This window comes from Zingiber officinale, chromosome 2A (genome assembly GCF_018446385.1).
Source record: "Zingiber officinale cultivar Zhangliang chromosome 2A, Zo_v1.1, whole genome shotgun sequence".
NCBI lineage: Eukaryota > Viridiplantae > Streptophyta > Magnoliopsida > Zingiberales > Zingiberaceae > Zingiber > Zingiber officinale.
The window spans coordinates 150,141,515-150,160,642 of NC_055988.1; the positions used below are offsets into that span (position 1 = coordinate 150,141,515).

Below are 19,128 nucleotides of genomic sequence, written 5' to 3' on the forward strand. Positions count from 1 at the left end.
TAGCCGCTTGGGCGGGATTCTATTCCATCCATAGCCAGGTCCTGCTGCTTGACCAAGCGGAGGAGCCGCTCAGCCGGGACCCCTTCGCTCTATTGACCTTGGTGGCCCTCTATGCGATATCTTTGTAGCACTCACCTTCCTCCGTTCGGACAAGCTATCCAATCTCCCTTAATATTCTGCTGCTCTGTATCGAACGTCGGTTGTCTTACGTATCATTCCGAGCTAGATCGGCGGTCTATTCAAACTTGTCTCTTGCCGGTCGTGGTCTGATTGCCAGACCAACCATCTTCATTGACCTGGCCACTCGACTCTTTGGCATCCAAGCGTTGACCATCTTGACTTTGACCACTACCCTAACAATTGAACTCATGTCAGATAGCCAACCTTCTATCGCCGCATAAAACGGTATATTTATCATCTAAAAATATCTTTATTTTAATTTTATTGTAATAATATATAATAAAATTATTCAAATTTAGTCTAAAATATGATTATATCAAGAAAAACTTATTAACTTGCTAAAAATTATTCAAACTTAATAGAAATCAATTTACGTTAATTCGAATCAATTCAAATTTATTTATAGCAATCATGACAACTACTATAATAGATTTGAAATGATTTTAATTTTTTAATCAAATTAATAAAAAAATATTTTGATATATCAGTATTTATGTAGGGTTTGCCAAATGATGCATGGATTTCCCAATCCTATTCTATTTGGCAGGATTATGTGTTTAATTTTATGCTACTTGCAGGGGCTGAATTCAAAATGCTGTATGGATTTCAAAAAAAAAAATTTGTTTTCCTTTAATAAAATTAAAATTCCATTGCAGGGATTTGAACCCGGGTCGCCTGGGTGAAAGCCAGATATCCTAACCGGACTAGACGACAATGGATTTATACTACTGAAACTATATATATTTATATATCTCTTTTTAATAGTTTTTTGATAAATGCATAAATATATTAAAACAAACACCATCGTTCTATCCCGTTTTGCTATTCGAAAAAATAATATCAATATTATTTTCAAAACAAAATAAGAGCTAACATACTATCTTATTTGCATTTTCTTTTAGACATTAAAGATAATGTCTTCTTTTTACAAAATAATAAAATTTTAATAATTAAATAGGTTTTGCCATTTTACAATATAAGCAAGCAAAACAATTTTGAGGGTCATTTTATGTAAAAGCCCTAAAAGTTTGAGTCGGTCAATTCTTTTTACGTTTTCTGGGGGTTAAAATGAAATTTTGTCGTAAATATATGAACGCCAGAAGTGGAAACAAATGTTTTGAGTCAACACACACGACCACGAAGATCAAACAGAACCCTCCCCCGGCCATTTCAATCGCACCTCTTCTCCGTCCCCAATTCCAATCCCTCGTCGATCCATCCTTCTTCGAGATTTCTTGGCATCGGAGGCTATCGAGGATCCACGATTGCCACCGGCGAAGCTCCGATCTGATCCGGTCCGGATGCCCTCGGGCGGAGGAGGCGGATCGATTCGCTCGACTTCGCGGATGCTTGCCTGATCGGTGGGCGCAGTAGCTTATTCGGTTTTGTTTTGTTTGGATCTGGTCTGTAAAGATGATAACGCGATCAAATCTCGCGGAGCAGCTGCGGGAGTACCAGGCGCGCTCCACCCACGAGTGGGCTATCGTCTCCTTCTTCACATCCTCCCGGTAATTTGATCGAATCCGACGACTACGCTTCTTTGTTTTCTTAAATCGTTTCAAGACGTTCTTTATTTGGAAATTCAATCTTCTTGCAGCTCCCGAAAACAAATCAAGGTTTGATAAGCAACTAAAGATAAAACTAATACTTTTTCTTGGTTGCGTGAGTCCATACGGAAACGTTCTAGGCACCAGAGAATTAGGCACTCCAAGGATCTGTAATTAGCATTTTTTTTTTATAGCACACGCCAGCATTTTTGTAGTACCAAACCAAGGGAGCGCTAACTTCCAGTTAAAAGTTCTTGGGAGCAGGAATGAAGTTTCTCCAGATCTGGGTGATGCAAATTGCATTGATCGTATCTAGTTTTGGAATAAGATCATTATGATCATCTTCGCTATCAAATTGTGTCCTGCCCAACTAGATTTGGAAACAGATGACAAACCAAACGTTAAAAAGTCCATTGTGAAGCCTAGTAACACAAGGTGGTAAGTTTCGTACCCGATTAGAGAAAGATCTAGCTTCTACTAAATAGAATTCATATTACTACATTATCCATGTTGATTACTCAGGTTCTAAGAAGAAGCATGACAAAGTTTTCTCTAGGGATATAGCTGGAGATGAGAGGGCGAATTCAGTTTTCTTTGACGAGTGTATTGAAACCAGGCCTTTCGTAAACTAAGCATCAAAGGACGATTGAACTAGACTGGTCAATAGAATGGTCCAACATAGCAATATTTTTCCTCTCACAGGCTTTGCGTTGTTTGTTTGTAAGACAAGGTCTTTTCTACACTACAAAAATAATACCCTATTGAGGAGCAGATTGCTAACCATTAGATCTTGTCTGGTATTGTTTGGACAGCAGATTGGTGCCTTTTTAACTGTCCATCTCAAGATTCACAACCTTTAAGAATTCAAGGATCATGGCGTCTCCTTTCTGTTGTCTACATTCATCTGACTTATTACAGAAAGTACAGTTAGCTTGAAAGAAGTTATCTTTCTTGTGAATAGACAACAAAGATGACTAAGTCTCTTTTTTTAAGGATTGGCATTTCTTTTCTCAATTTGAACCCAACTGAAGAAAGCAGATACAAAAGCTCAATCTGTAGCTTACAGTTAAAGTTGTACAATTCTTTAAATAATAGTAGTAAATTATTTATTAAAGCCCACGACTTCACTGCTTCTTAAACTCAGGCTAAGAGTATCACAGTAGCTCTTGTGAAAATTGTTCTCCAAAATGATTTTAGCTGATAGGCCGCAGTAGCAACATAGAAAATTATAAGATGACTTTGGTGCTTTTTCATGATAAATTTTGTCTGTGTTGGTTCGCACTTTATTTTTTGTTTGCTTGGTTTAGCTATTCTAGTAGCCTTTTCGTTTTGTCTAGACTAATCTAGAGAGCAAGTAATGATGAAAGACTGGTATTCCTTGCCCTTGTATAGTCTCCTCTGCCTTTTACTTGGTAGTAAATGCAGTCTGAATTTAAGGGCATGACACTTCATTATATTCACTAGAATAAGTTCTTCCACTATAGCATTTCTCCATATCGTTTTACTCTTTCTGTTCATGTTTTATCCCCTTGTTTCCTTCTTTTGTCAGTAGATTACTTTAGGGAGCAAAAAGGGAGAGTAAATTAGGAGACCCATGGTGTTCCACATAATGTTTTGTGAAAATGCACTAAGTAGACGATAAAAACAAAGTATGATAGGGTTTTGGCTCACATACAAATCCATTCACACTATACACCTCCAGCATGATCTATCATCGAACAAGGCCTATATTACACTTTAATCTTACTTTACTAGAGTTATAATAGAATGTTAAAAACTCTTCTCTCTTTGCAACTCATCATTATCATCTTCTAGTATTTTTGGCAAATGTTCCAACATTGATATACATTCTTCTTGAGCTACATTCTCTAGTTAATATGAGATGAATGTAAATTCTCTTTGTTTTCTTTTTGATTTCCATCGTGTGGCAAAAGGCGATTCGCTCGCCCCCAGCGCCCCCGCCAACCCGTCCCTAGGCCAACACGGAGGAGGTAAATCACGGGTGACTACTAGCTATTAGTGCAAATGGCCAAGACATGGGGGAGGTTATGCTCGGTCACGCCGAGTTTCGACCCCAAGACCTCATGTGGCAACACCCCGTGTCTTAACCATCGCACCGCCCCGAGGGGACGTCTTAACCATTTGCAAATGACCATCGCAAATGGCCAAGACATGGGGGAGGTTATGCTCGGTCACGTCGAGTTTCAACCCGTCCTGTCAGGGTTGAGGATCGACTGGTCTATGATCGTATAGAGACGGCCGGTCGTGCCGACGCCACGATAGCGAACACTAATCTTAAAGGCGAACGGCGCGCATCCTACTTTTTGATTTCCATCATGCACAATGATCATATATGATGCTTTTGCTTCAGCTGAACATTGTCGTCATCATAACATAAAGTCTTCTGTTCTTCAATTTTGGTTAGACTGAATCATCCTGAAACCTTTCCGGATCCATTTTGTCTCTGATAGATATGATGTCTTGTGTTCGCACGCACCATATCATATATGAAAATTTTCTATTGTCATGTTGTCCAATTAAATGTACCCTTTTATTAGTTCACTCAAATTAGCATTAACCTAGGAAGTCTCAGTTTCTCATACTCGTCATTTTCATAAACGTAATGACTTGCCATCTTATTAGATGATGAGTTCTTTTGTGTAGTCTAACTACGTGACAATTTCCTATTCTGATTAGTTACATGGTTACACTGAAGGGATCTCCTATGTGAGAGATCATTACATTTAGTGGCTTCGACCTTCTCGACCAAGTCTATATCTTATTACATCAAGAAACTGCGAGACTTCTTGAAGTCCAAATTATACTGATACTTAACATTATATGCATGATTTAGATTCATCTTTTTCTTGTTATTCTACCAATTAACATTGGCTTGTTATGTTCTTTTATTCTTGAGGTAAATGTAGAGACGTCTTACATTGCATCTTACATAGACATGAACGCAGGGTGGACGTGATACTTGTGATGTGGGAGCTGTTGATGTTTGCTTTAATTGTTTTCTCGGGGGTGGCTTTGTATTTCCGGTACATGAAGGTTGCTTTGGCCCTAATGTTTCTTACTTTTGTTATGCTTGTCGGCATGAGAGTAACAAGACAAGTAAGAAGGAACAGGAAGATGAAGAGAAAGATGCTCCTTCCTTTGTCAATGTAAAATTGTAGGGGCGTCGTTGGCATTTCAGTGCTTATATGAATTTGTTTAAAGGATTTTTGCCGACAAATCTTGTAGCTTCCTTGCAAAGAGAGTTACATTTTTTTAGTATCAAGCTAACATTTTTTTGGCTGAAAAGAATTACAGCATAATGCAGATATAGGTTTTGACTTGCGCTCGTTGTCGATTGCTGAAAAGGTTTTTGTAGTATTAAAACCTTTTGATTACATCTCATTTAGATTAAGAAATAACATTATGTTTTCCAATTAATTGGGACTACGAGAAGTGACGCGGACATGAGATCGGCCTGCGGTCAAGTCGCTGCACCGACTTAAAACTAAAATCGCACGGCCGCATGGACCGGTCTCGATCCTGAATTCCATGGCCACACACGGAACGTGGACGCGCCGAGGACCACGTGTTAGTCCATCAGCTAAACCTCACAGCTTGCTCCAGCTGCTCCAGATTCATTGAGCAGAGAGGAAGACGTTGGCCCATTTCATCATAAATACTCTCATTAAAATCGAATATAGATCAAATCGAACTATTTAAAATTGAAATAATAAAAAATAAATTCCATTTAATCTATACAAAATTGATTAATTCTTTAAATTTTAATCATTTTAATAAAAAAAATTAAAAATCAATAGTTTTTTATTATTTTATAAAAATTAACTTAATCGATTTAAATGATTTTCAAAATTTAAAATAAAAACCGACTCTATTTAATTAATGTTTTTTAAAATATTAAATTTTCAAATAAACGGAACTAAAAATTAATTTAATTCAATGGTCTTCTCCACCATTGAACATGCCCTAGCTATCACTCAACAGTTGGGTAAAAGAGCATTAAACAAGGTGTCCTTTTTATATATATAAATTGACAAAGGGCCAGTCGATGGATTTTAGGACTGTGGATGTGGACCGTGGGCGTCCACGTGTCCACATCGCACTGATTATGTTGGGTCATTTCATCATAAATATTCTCGTTAGGCAAAGCATTCAGTTAGAATACCAAATTATTCGAAAACAAATTTTGTCTATGCGAACCGATACAAAATTAATTTATTTAATTGATTACTAAATTAATTAATTCAATTGATTATCAAATTAATTATTTTTACCAAATTTTAAAATTTAATAACACTTTCTATGTTTAATAAAAAATTAAATTTCTTTTTATTATTAAATAAAAAATTAATTTAATCAATTTTTAAATTTAAAATCAAAATATGTAGCCATTTAGAGCATCCGCAGTTTGGCACTTTCACTGCTGAGCTAGCACATGGGACGGGTTTGTTGACGGATTTGTCCCTCAAACGACGGAGCAGCTTCTTATTTCCTCTAGTTTTTTTAGCTTTTAATTTTTTTTAATATTTGTATTTAAAAAACAAACATTCAATACGAGAGGTAAAAAAATATGAATGACAGATAAAAAAATTATATATAATTAATGAAAAATTATGAGACTCACGAAGAAATTGTTGAGAGGTTTTTTTAATAGTAGAGAAATATATAGGAGTTTTTACTTTTGACGTGGCGTTGACGTGATATTGAAGAAGTTCCATGAGGGTGTTCGCGACGGTGGATGCTCTTATTTCAGTTGATGGGTTCGATGAATGTGGATTTGGATAGTGGGGCATCATGGCTGGTCCATGGGCGTCGTGTTTGCTCACGTGCTTCCTAAGGAAATGCCCACTTTTATATATATATTGATATACACACACAACCATGGGTGACATCCGATGTGGATATATGATATGATCAAAATTTAATTTTGTTAATCTCAACAATTTTTCTTTGTTCTTAAATTTAAATAAAATTCTCTCTCATTTGATTGTATGCAGCAATCACGATGGTAATGATTTTAAAGATCAACACCACAGGTTAAATACATCAACCATCGTTGTAGTGCTGGTTTTTAAAGACTAGCACCATTTGGTGATGGTATTGGTCTTTAAAAACCAACTTCAGGTTAAAACCAGTACAACCTTCGTCTTGGTCTTTAAAGACTAGCACCCATCACTCTTGGTGCCGGTCTTTAAAGATTAGCACCACAACGGTGGTTAACACATTGATTGTTGTGTGTAATTAAAGGAAAAAAAAGAGAGGATTTTATTTTAATTTAAGAGCAAAGAGAGAAATGTTGTTGCACGTAGATGAGAAAGTGACTAAATAAAAAGATTTTGATCGTGTCAGGTGCCCACATCAGATATCACCCATGCTCACTCACATAAGGGTGTACAGGATATTATTTTTCTATATATAATATAAAATTTTATTATGCGCATTATCATCTAGTATAATTTTTTTTTAGAGTTCAATGCCTAAACTAAAAAAAGTCAAAAAAAAAAAAAATACATTCATTACTCATACTCATGGGATGTATACCTTAAGGTGTGGTGCATCATATTCTCCTCAATATATATAGTCATGATTTCCTACTTTTCTTATGATGCTCATCTGGCACCATGTGTAATTTTTTTTAGTTTTAATAATATAATTCAAATCTTAAATTCTAAGGATTAAATCCTAAACTCTAAAAAATACATTTGATGCTCATAAGGTGAGCATCATAAGGTAAGTAAGGTAACATTATTTTATATATACACGTCTGTGCATCGACCAATTTTTTTTACTTACGGTAAATGACTATATATATAGCCCATTGATATAATGTCTCTTATGTAGGTGCCCAACACAACACATACACACACACACAGTTTTCATCTCCTGCGGTGATAATCTTAAGGTTTCGTGCGGTTTGGTGATGTGGCAAGTTCCACGTCATCATCCGCTGCGGTGAGAAGTCGCTAACATGTGGAAATCCATTCCTCGCATTTTCCTCTGTGTAGAACCCTAGTCGTTGCTCCTCCCTCTTCGAATAGTCTCTCTCACCGAAGCTCGGACACGAGCTCTCTCTGCGGTGATGCGCTATGTTCTCGGCCTCGCGTCGCCCTCTGGACCTCTCTCACCAAAGCGATGACTCTCTCTCTCTCTCTCTCGCAATGAGCCCTCTCTGAGCTCTCGTTCACCGCGAGCCCTCACTCTTGATCAGCAAGCTCTCCCTTGACGCAAGCCCACTCCTTCCTGTCTCTCATCACTTGCTGACGAACTCGGACATCACTCTCCGCCGAGCTAGGGTATCACTTGCCAATGAACTAGGGAATCACTTGCTAACGCAAGCTCTCCCTACGTCACGATCAACCCTTTGCACCAAACCGCATAGCTAGGTTTTCTCTCGCCTGGAAAATCCTTCTCCGGTAAAAGCTTCTATATTTTCTGTTGAGTAATGATTTTTTTTAGGTTTTTCATTGGAAAATCCTTCTCTCTTGTAGAATCTCCTATTTTGCTATCTATTTTTTATGACATACTTCATGTTTAGATCATCTCTGTTCTCTAGTTTAATAGCAAGAAATTTTTTTCAATCATACTTTTTGTTTTGTGTGACATACTTCATAGATGATTTAAATCAAAAAGAGGACTAATTCAAGATTGAGCTTGGGGATTAAGCTGATGGATTGAACTTGGGAATTCTCCCTTGTAAATTTATTTTTTTAACTCTTCTCGAAACTTAGCTTCTTCTGATCAACTGGTTGTTTGATGAATATTATTTCTTCTCCTTGCAAATTTAATGGTTGTGTCATCAGGTGTATGACAACTTGGAGCATTGATTTGAATGGTTGTAATGCATGGTTTCAAAGTTTTGTGGCTTCTTTGCTCTAGAATGCTCTTTCTTTTCAGAATGTTAGCTATTGAGATATAATAGATCAGAATGTTAGCTATTGAGATATAATCTAACTAATGAAAATTTGATTATTAGGTTATATTTCATAGCATCATCAAGTTATAGTAGCATTATAGTAGCATTGACAATACGAGATTTCAACCTGTAACATGTAGGGACTACGGACAAAGAACATTTGTATGTGTTTTTGAATCAACCAAGAATTCTGAAAGATAGTATTATAGATGTGAACAACATAGATGACAAAAGTGGGTGACTACCGATATTAGTTCATCCTATAAAATTAAAAGTGAACACAATACTTCTCATAAACATAATTCGAGAATAATCAAAGTACTAAAATTTATTTGGATATTAGTGATTGTGGACTTGATTCTCTTAGCGATCATCCTGATTTGGTTGTTAGTTCATTTGGTTAGTTAGTGTTAAGTAATATTAGTGTTGTAATGTAACTAGCTAAATGTTTGTAATTCTGGACGCAGACTTGGTTTGTTAATTTATATCATTAAATACTATTGAATAATATTGGTGTTGTAATTTCAACTTGTATACTGTTATAATTCCTTGCTCCGTTTGAGTACTTGTTTCTCCATGAATCTTGATTAACTATTAAAGACCTAAGTGAGTACTTGCAGTCCTTTCATTAAAAATCACAGTCTAAACCTTTTCCCCATCCAATTGCCACCCTTGTAATTTTGGATCAAGTTGAACTGTTAAATGATTTCCAGTATTTAGTGTTTAGTAAACCCTGGACTTTTTATTAGAAGATGTAATAATTCACTTTAGCTTATCGTTTATATGGAACTAATGGACTTCACAGAGCAAACACTTAATAGAAGGACACAACTAGAAGTAATAGTTTAATTCAATCAACACATAGAGCACAACCACTTAATAGTTTTATAGAGATAACATGATGTGAATAAAAGAAATTCAAAAGTAATGATGCAAATTGAGAAGGTAGAAACGGTCACTTAGGCAAAATTAGTATTTTATGCCCCCTCCTTACAAGCCAACATTGTAATCTTTCTTACAAGAAGTAGAATACAACTATGCCTTAAATAAGAACAAAATCAACATCCCATTACAGCATAGTTGAAAACATCTCCAGATTACATAATGGCAATAGTCTTCCACTCAAGTTGCCCTCCGTTTGGAACCCAAGAATTCAATTCAATCATCCCTTCGTGAGGTTACAGAATTCTTATTATTCACTTGTCATCAATTTGAAGTGAAATTAGATACATCAAGAAGGAAAATGACAGTATGCATAAATAATTTGTTAGAAAGACAATTAGTAAAAGACTAGAAATTCAATGGAAAAGAAAGATAATTACTTAAACAATTTGTTTCCTTGAGCTGTCTATTTCCCATGCTTGGAAAAATCAAATAAGACTAAGCAATATACTGGACATGAATATAGCAATATACATATGACGTTAGATAAAACTATGCCACAATAAATTCAATGAAAGTTCAAGGATATCAATACAAAACATGATAATAGAACATCCTAAAGACTACCGAAGGAAAAAATATTATTTTTCAAATGCTAACTATCAAGTAGGTAGAGAACCTAATAATGATCATCGAATTGTGAGGAACAAGTTCCAACAAATATGTACATCAAGAAATAATAAAAAAAAAAAAGATAGTCTGTAAACTAAGTGGACCATTGGTGTACTAAGCATGGTATAATAGTATGCATGCATAGATAATTTGTTAGAAAGACAATTAGTTAAAGACTAGGAATTCAATGAAAAAGATAATTTATTAAAAAGAAAATAAATGAATACCAACCATAGATAATTACAATATCCTATCACATATTGTTTGAACCCACAAAATAAAGATAATTTATTAATTTTATTTTCTCAATAAACAATAAACCACTATAATTTAACAAAATAAAACTTTGATAATACCCGCTATAGATCCCAAATCAGGTTTATATGTATGGTCAAGATTAATATAATTATTATCTTCAATTGATTTGATAATTGATATATTGTCATATACAAAATATAATAAAATTAATTTATGTCTGTAAGAAAAATATAATAAAAATATAAAATCAAATAGACACATATCTTTGCTACCAATTGGGACAATTACACTTGTCATGTGACACTCCTCGATATCCGCATCCACGACAGCCTAGAATTTAAGGTTGATTTCTCCTTTGATGATTTCAATATCTTGCCACATCCCTTAGTTCTTACTGCAGAAGGATCAATAATACCAAGGCCCTCATCAATGGATTTCTTTTTTTTTTTACTTCTATCATTACATATTGTACTAATGGACATCTCTTTCATTTTGTTGTAGATACAATCAAATTGTTCATCCAAGAAGGTTGTCCTCTCATTACTCATAGATGCATCTTCAACTAATACTGAAGGTTTATAGGATAACCTCGAGTGTCTTGACATCAAATACCTTTCTGAATCTGGATTATCAATGATATTTTGCTTCCCTAAAGTATATATTGCTCTAACTTTTACATCTCGTGTTCATCGTTTGAGTATATACGTACCAAGAAAATGAAATACTTGGTTGATACGAAAAAAAGCTAACATATGTCTACATGGAATGCCTTCAAACTCAAATTTTATGGAGCTACACGATATGTAATCCCTTTGTTTATCATGCGTGAGCACTTTTGATTTTGAGGAAAAAGAACTAAACTTTCATTATGTCGAAAATGGTTGAGGCAACTCCTGTAAATGTCTGTTGCACATAATAACTATGACTCTCGGTCATTTCACTTTGAAACTCTAGCTATTTCTTTTTTTGTGTACAGCTTAACAATTTGAGTTTCCATTGACCATGTTGTATTAACTTTGGGACGCTCATTCATATCAATATGGTCCACAACAAACTCATTATGTCTTTAGTGTCTTAGTGCTCTATTAAAACGTGTGATAAAATCCATTAATGAGTTATTATTTGAAATATATTTCTTGAAAAATACATGTGAGCCTTCAGATCTTTGGCTACTTGACATTCCTACAGAAAATACATGACTAAAATATGCTGGCACCCATTTGTGTCGTAATTCATATATCAAGGACAACCAATCATTTTTCTTTAAGTTAGCACCCTTGATAGTCTTTTCCCATGACTTCTCAAAATCATTAGGTGTTGTAGAATTTGCAATAACGTTCTTTATACTGTGATAGTGGTTTCAAAAAGTCAAAGGGTCTAATTTATCTGGGAATTTGTTCAATATGTGCCACAAATAATATCGATGCACTATTTGAGGGAAAACCTGTGCAATAGCTTTTGTCATAGCAGGATCCTAATCAGTGATGATAATGTTTGGTGCACCTTTAGGCATAACTTCTAAGAATTTTGTAAGCAACCAAATAAAAGACTCAGTTTTCTCATCACTAAGAAACCCACAATTAAAAAGAAATGTCTGATGATGATGATTAACTTCTACAAATGGTGCCAAAATTAAACCATATTAGTTGGTGTTATATGTCGTATCAAATACAATTGCATCACCAAATACACTATATGCCCTTTTTGATATATGATCAACGCAAAAGTACCTACTAAATTTGTTATCTGAATCAGTCTCATAGTCAAAGAAAAAAGCTGAATTCTTCTCTTGCTCAGATGTAAAAAAACTCGATCAGTGTTTCAGCATCAATACCCTTTTGTTCATCCCTTAGATTTCTCTCAAAGGTTCTAATATCAGTTTCTGTGCAACTTTCCCGTTCAGGGCCTCCATACTCTATTTCTAGTAAACACATTTGTTGACAAATTGATACATTGACGTCTGAAAAATATTTTGTCAATACTTTCTTGGCTACCGAAACACTACTATGTAAGCGTAGTAAATGCACCTTTGATGGAGCCAAGAGTGGATGATTATGGCCTTCTATGAAGTTATAGACAATCCAATTCGGTCCAACCTGTTTCTTGACAAATGCAATATTTAACTTATAACCCGTTCTAACTGTGCCACGTGTTCTTTTTCTTGTTAGTTGATTAGGTTTTGAATTTTTATTATTCCGTATTCGATTTGTATGCCTTCTTTAAAGCATACAATTTGTTTCCATGTCATTTCATTTATGATCTTATTTTTCTTGCTCATGCTATTCCTTGAACTAAATTCGGCTTCTCGTACATATTGGTTATATAATGAATATGCATCTTCTAGAGATTGTTGGTGCAGCGGGGACCGGCAAGAGGGGGGTGAATTACTTGCAAATAAAACTATACCCTCCTCAAGCAATTTCAAATTCTAAAATAAATGCAACTATATTGAGAATAAAATAATCAGATAAATAAACACACAAATTTAACCTGGTTACAACCAAGAGCGTTGTTAATCCAGGACGATGAAAGGCTCAGTAAGAAACTCCTTCTCTAAAGGCGGAGAAGCCTTTAACACTTTGAAGAGCACAACAGTTGCTTAAACAGTAATTACAGAGTTGAATATCGTTCACTATTTCGTTGTTCTGTAAAGCTGCTCGAGACCCTCTTTATATAGGGGTTCTAGAGCTTATCGGATGACCTGATCTTCGGGATCAGGTTTTTGACTCGAGAGGGATCGGTCGACCGATCCCCAGGTTCGGTCGACCGAACCTGCTGTACCTGCCCAGTCTTCCGTCCAGGTGCAGTCTCTGAGGATGAGCTTTTGTTCGGTCGACCGATCCTTATGTTCAGTCGACCGATCGGCCAACGGTCTCCAGCTGAGTTGGCCCGATCAGTTTGCTTGACTAAGTCCGTGGATTAACTTTGGTTCGGTCGACCGATCAGGAGGTTCGGTCGACCGATCAGCTTTACCAACGGTCAGCTTCTGACGTGGCATTGACGGTTGGCTGCTTATTGACTTCGGTTAATGAAGGGTTCGGTCGACCGATCAATAGGTTCGGTCGACCGAACCGTTGACAAGTCAACTTCTAGTTGACTTGCTCCGGTTCAGCTCCTTGGGTGATTGCGGCCATCCGGAATAGGGCTCACCCGAACCCAGTTCCCGGCCTTCTCCTCGAGCAGACTTCCATCCGGCTTCTCGTCCCTCGAACGCCGCGCACGTTCTTCTCGCTCCACCGGAGTACTCTTCCGCAGCTCTCTCGTCCTTCGGACACACCGAGCCCGTTGGCTCCCTTCCCGTGCCGTCCTTCTCGCTAGCTGCGTCTTCCGCTCGACTTCCTGTGCTCCTAAGTTCCTGCACACTCAGACACAGGGGTCAGACCAAACGCAGGACCTAACTAACTTGGTTGATCACATTAAAACTACCACGGGGTCGAACAATCTCCCCCTTTTTGATGTGCATCAACCCAATTTCAAGTTAGGGTAAAACAGATACAAAAAGTAATTTTAAAGAAAAATTACTAAACTAGCATATTAAGCATAAGTTTTGCAATAAATAAAATTACAATACTATTTAGAAAAAAATATTATTTTTTTTTAAAATTTCCTAACTCCCCTTAAACTTATACTTTTCTCTCCCCCTTTGATCACAGCAAAAACGGGGGAAAAAAATATTTAGCAAAAACGGGGTAAACACGAAAAAAAAATTTCTGAGTAAAATGAATTTTCCAAACAATTTCTAACTTTAATATTTTTACTAGAAAGTTAATTAAGCCTTTCATTTCTATATTTGGCTTCCAGTTAGTGGCGAGGCACTAGGCCTTCTTGGTTATTGGAGCAACAACCACTTTCTAGTCAAAGCCGCATAAGGAAATTTTCTGTTTAATTTTCTTCTCTAAAAAGCGCTAAGTCTAACTACCATTTAAATTTAAATCAGAATTCTCTCTGATTTTTAAATTTCCATTTTAGCTTCTCATAATTTCTCAAATCACAGTTTTTTATAATTGTAGTGAAAAATATTGAGCATGCATAAAATTGTATATTTTCTATTGTTAGTTTGTCGAATTCTCTTAATTGACAAAATGTATCTTTTAACTCAATATTCTTTAATAGTTTTTTAGTTTTTCCTTCAAAATATTCTTTCGACAAAATAATTCGTAATTCACGAAAATCTTTCGGAAATATTTCAATTGAATCAATTAATTTGCCAAGAGGTGGAGACCATACCTGACTTACCTTGTTTATGGTTAATTCTCCCCCTGTTGAGTTGTTTTCTTCTGAAAATTCTCCCCCTTCATCGATGCTCATTTATGATGAGCATTCTAGGTCTTTAAGTTGGAGTTCGGTTTCTTGTTCTGTCTCGACACTTACCTCAGTTTCGGACTCTTCTGACGTCGAATCAGTGTCCATCGAGGAGTCGGATTCAATTTCAATTGGTTCTTCGTGGAGTTTTAAGAACTTTTCCCAAAGTTCTTTTGCACTTCGGTAGTTGCCAATTCTATCGAGATCTTCATCTGGTAGTATGCTTAGAATGTGAAATTCAGCTTGAGCATTTGCCATAGACTCGTCACGTTGCTTATTGTTCCAGAGATGTATCTCGAGTTCTTCTCCACTCATTGTCTTTGGTGCTTCATATCAGTTCCTGTCGGGAAGCTGAGAAGACGAACCTGCCGGTGTGACGTGTCTGGCAGGTTGACCGCATCCCCATGACCCGGTTGATGAGCTGTCCTCTATGTTGACCAGATCGTCAGAAGTCCTCCTCCGGTCAACTGTACCTGCATCCAGCGACCGGGTCGCCCCGGCCTCTGGTACCTCGGTGCTCGAGGCGAATCCCACAGATATATAAGTAACCGCATAATAATATAGCAATAAAATGAACAGATACCGAGTATGAGAACGTACCCTGGCCCAGGGGGGCGCCCTCGGATGGATGGAGGAGCCGATCGAATGCTGATCGAGTCGTCACGGTCCCGCCGGAAGGATGGATATGAATCAGTAACGGAGCTGGATGTAGGAGCAGTGGCGTGGAGTCCGGTGTGCCATGTATCCACAAGGCGGCATGTAAGCCGAGACATAATGGCTCATAGGCCGATACGCGGCACGCAGACCGGATAGCACAGATAGCTCATAATCATAATAAAGATGCAGAATAAAACCCAATGGATGTCCATATCACCACGAAGGGACGGATCTACGCCAAAAGCAGTGGAGACAACAAATGTACAGCCGTCGATGCGGACTGTCGGGATGCCAGAGCTAGCTGTGGGGGATGCCCGGAGGCGACTGCGACAGTGGCATCCGGAGGTGGCAGCGCTGGGCGCCAGAGGCGTTGACCGCCCAAGGCGGCTAGGGCAGTGGCTGCCGAAGGCAGCGCTGGCTGCTGGAGGCGACGGATGTTGCTAAGGGCGGCGATTGCCGCTGGGACAGCGAGAACCGCCAGAGGCGGTGCCCACTAGGGGCGTTGCTGACTAGGATCCGAGGCGCTGCTGGCGTGGAGAAAGGGCAGCAGCGCCCTCCGCCGGAGGTGTCTGCAGGCATGAGGAGAGGGTGGAAAGGGAAAGATAGCCTGGACCCTGCCTGAGACGCTAGCCGTGTGTCGCAGCGAAGCCGGCGTGGAGCTCGACGGTCGAGGACGAGGAAAGCATGAGGTCCGGCCGCTGGCCGTCGAGAGGGTGAGGGTCTGCTTGAGGAGGCCGGAGGACATGAGATGGAGGAGAGGGGCAACCGGTGGCAGGCTTCGGCGCCGACGAGAAAGGGGAAAAAACCCACTGGCGGCGGCCTCCTCCACACACGAGCCCCCCCCCCCTCACTTTAAGAGCACGAACTGTGCTCTTTTAAGCCCAAAAAACCTAAAGGCCAAATGACAAAAAAGCCCTCCTCCTTCTCCTTAATTACTCCCATGCCATTCCCTATATCCGGATCAATATCCAAATTGCATTATTGAAAAAATATTGAAATCTGTGTTAAGATATACCTCCGTTCGGTGTTTTCATGTCGCGAAGTCTCCATCGAGCTTCGGGGGATTAATGTTCGTGCCAGCCATTGTTCTGATCTTTGTGCTTCAGATGACGGTTAGTCCCTCTGAGGCTGTTGGGCTCTGATACCACTTGTTGGTGCAGCGGGGACCGGCAAAAGGGGGGGTGAATTGCCTGCAAATACAACTATACCCTCCTTAAGCAATTTCAAATTCTAAAATAAATGCAACTATATTGAGAATAAAATAATCAGATAAATAGACACATAAATTTAACCTGGTTACAACCAAGAGGGTTGTTAATCCAGGACGATGAAAGGCTCAGTAAGAAACTCCTTCTCTGAAGGCGGAGAAGCCTTTTACACTTTGAAGAGCACAACAGTTGCTTAAACAGTAATTACAGAGTTGAATATCGTTCACTATTTCGTTGTTCTGTAAAACTGCTCGAGACCCTCTTTATATAGGGGTTCTAGAGCTTATCGGATGATCTGATCTTCGGGATCAGGTTTTTGACTCGAGAGGGATCGGTCGACCGATCCCCAGGTTCGGTCCACCGAACCTGCTGTACCTGCCCAGTCTTCTGTCCAGGTGCAGTATCTGAGGATGAGCTTTTGTTCGGTCGATCGATCCTTATGTTCGGTCGACCGATCGGCCAACGGTCTCCAGCTGAGTTGGCCCGATCAGTTTGCTCGACTAAGTCTGTGGATTAACTTTGGTTCGGTCGACCGATCAGGAGGTTCGGTCGACCGATCAGTTTTACCAACGGTCAGCTTCTGACGTGGCATTGACGGTTGGCTGCTGATTGACTTCGGTTAATGAAGGGTTCGGTCGACCGATCAATAGGTTCGGTCGACCGAACCGTTGACAAGTCAACTTCCAGTTGACTTGCTCCGGTTCGGCTCCTTGGGTGATTGCGGCCATTCGGAATAGGGCTCACCCGAACCTAGTTCCCGGCCTTCTCCTCGAGCAGGCTTCCGTCCGGCTTCTCATCCCTCGAACACCGCGCACATTCTTCTCGCTCCACCAGAGTACTCTTCCGCAGCTCTCTCGTCCTTTGGACGCACCGAGCCCGTCGGCTCCCTTCCCGTGCCGTCCTTCTCCCTAGCTGCGTCTTCCGCTCGACTTCCTGTGCTCCTAAGTTCCTGCACACTCAGACACAGGGGTCAGACCAAACGCAGGACCTAACTAACTTGGTTGATCACATCAAAACTACCACGGGATCCAACAGAGATAATAATTTCATTTCAATTTTTAGCTTTCGATCATCTGTCACTTGGGAAATAAAATTATGATTTTCAACTCTATTTTCTTCCATTTCTAGACGTCCTTGTATTATATTTGACAATAAATAAATAAATAAAAACTAGAACTTATTTCAGAATAAATAATTGTTCCAATTTACTAGACATGCAATTTCTAAACTCTAAACTTGATTGAACAAGTTATTTTAGTCATGGAGATTAGTAAATTAACTAGACATGCAACTGTTGTCAACTTATGTGAAATGTTAAATTACTATCACAGCATAACTAAAATGACCAAGTTGAGAACCTTCCCAAGGTAACATTAGTATTATTTCTTTGATCACTAACTAGTTCAAGAAAGTAAATGAAAATGACACAAAATTAAGAAACATAACAATGATTTCACACTAGCAAGTGTTCCATAACCAGATGATAATTGTTAACAAGTTATTATCGAAACATAACAATGATCACTAACTAGTTCAAGTTATTCCCTCTATTTGACCTTGCCATCAACATTAATCCACTCCTCACTAACTATTTCTTTTGGTTTCTTATCTTCTACAACTAATGTCTACCAATGAATGCCCTAAGACAAAAAAACAAAACTCAATAGAAAGAGGGAGCTTTTACTCGCGAAAACCATAAAAAAAAATCACCACTCGATGGAAAGTATAGGAGCTTTTACCAGAGGAGTATGTCAATGGAGAGGGAGTCACATCGGTGAAAGGAGATGGGAGGTCACGACGAGGGAAAACCTAGCTGATCTCGACGAGAGAGTAGCGTGGAGAGATCACCTCGATCCTGTAGCTTCAATCTAGTTTGCGGAGAGGATCGCGTTCCTTCACCTTTGGTTGTCTAGGGTAATTAGAGAAGAAGGGACACGAGGAGAGGAACGAGAGGAAAGGGAGGATTTTTCAACTAAAAACCTAAAAAAAAAACATCACTCAACAGAAAGTATAGAAGCTTTTACCAGAGAATGAAGGATTTTCTAGGTGAGAGAAAGCCTAGATGTGCGGTTTGGTGTAGAAGGTTGATCACGGCGTAGGGAGAGCTTGCGTCGGCAAGTGATGCCCTATTTCTTCGGCAAGTGATACCCTAGTTCGGTGGAGAGTGATGCCCTAGTTCGTTGGCAAGTGATGAGAGACAAGAAGGAGAGGGCTTGCGTTGAGGGAGAGCTCACTAATCGGGAGAGGGCTCGCGGTGAGCGAGAGCTCAAAGAGGGCTTGTGGTGAGTGAGAGCTCGGAGAGGGCTCACTGCGAGAGAGAGAGAGAGAGAGTCATAGCTTCGGTGAGAGAGAGCGACACGAGGCCGGGAACGTAACGCGTCACCACAGAGAGAGCTCGTGTCTGAGCTTCGACGAGAGAGATGATTCGAAGAGGGAGGAGTGGTGGCTAGGGTTTTGCGGAGAGGAAAACGCGAGAAATGGATTTCCACGT

General features: G+C 38.7%; 1 long non-coding RNA gene across 2 annotated transcripts; it reads left to right on the forward strand.

Moving 5' to 3' along the window:
• Positions 1–1,300: 1,300 nt before the first annotated feature.
• Positions 1,301–5,068, forward strand: LOC122042662. 2 transcript variants are annotated; one of them, XR_006129331.1, is made up of 2 exons: positions 1,301–1,688; positions 4,682–5,068. It is a non-coding gene; the product is annotated as an uncharacterized LOC122042662 (long non-coding RNA). The 2 variants fall into 2 exon arrangements; XR_006129330.1 differs by having other exon boundaries at positions 4,694–5,068.
• The last annotated feature ends 14,060 nt before the right edge of the window (positions 5,069–19,128 follow it).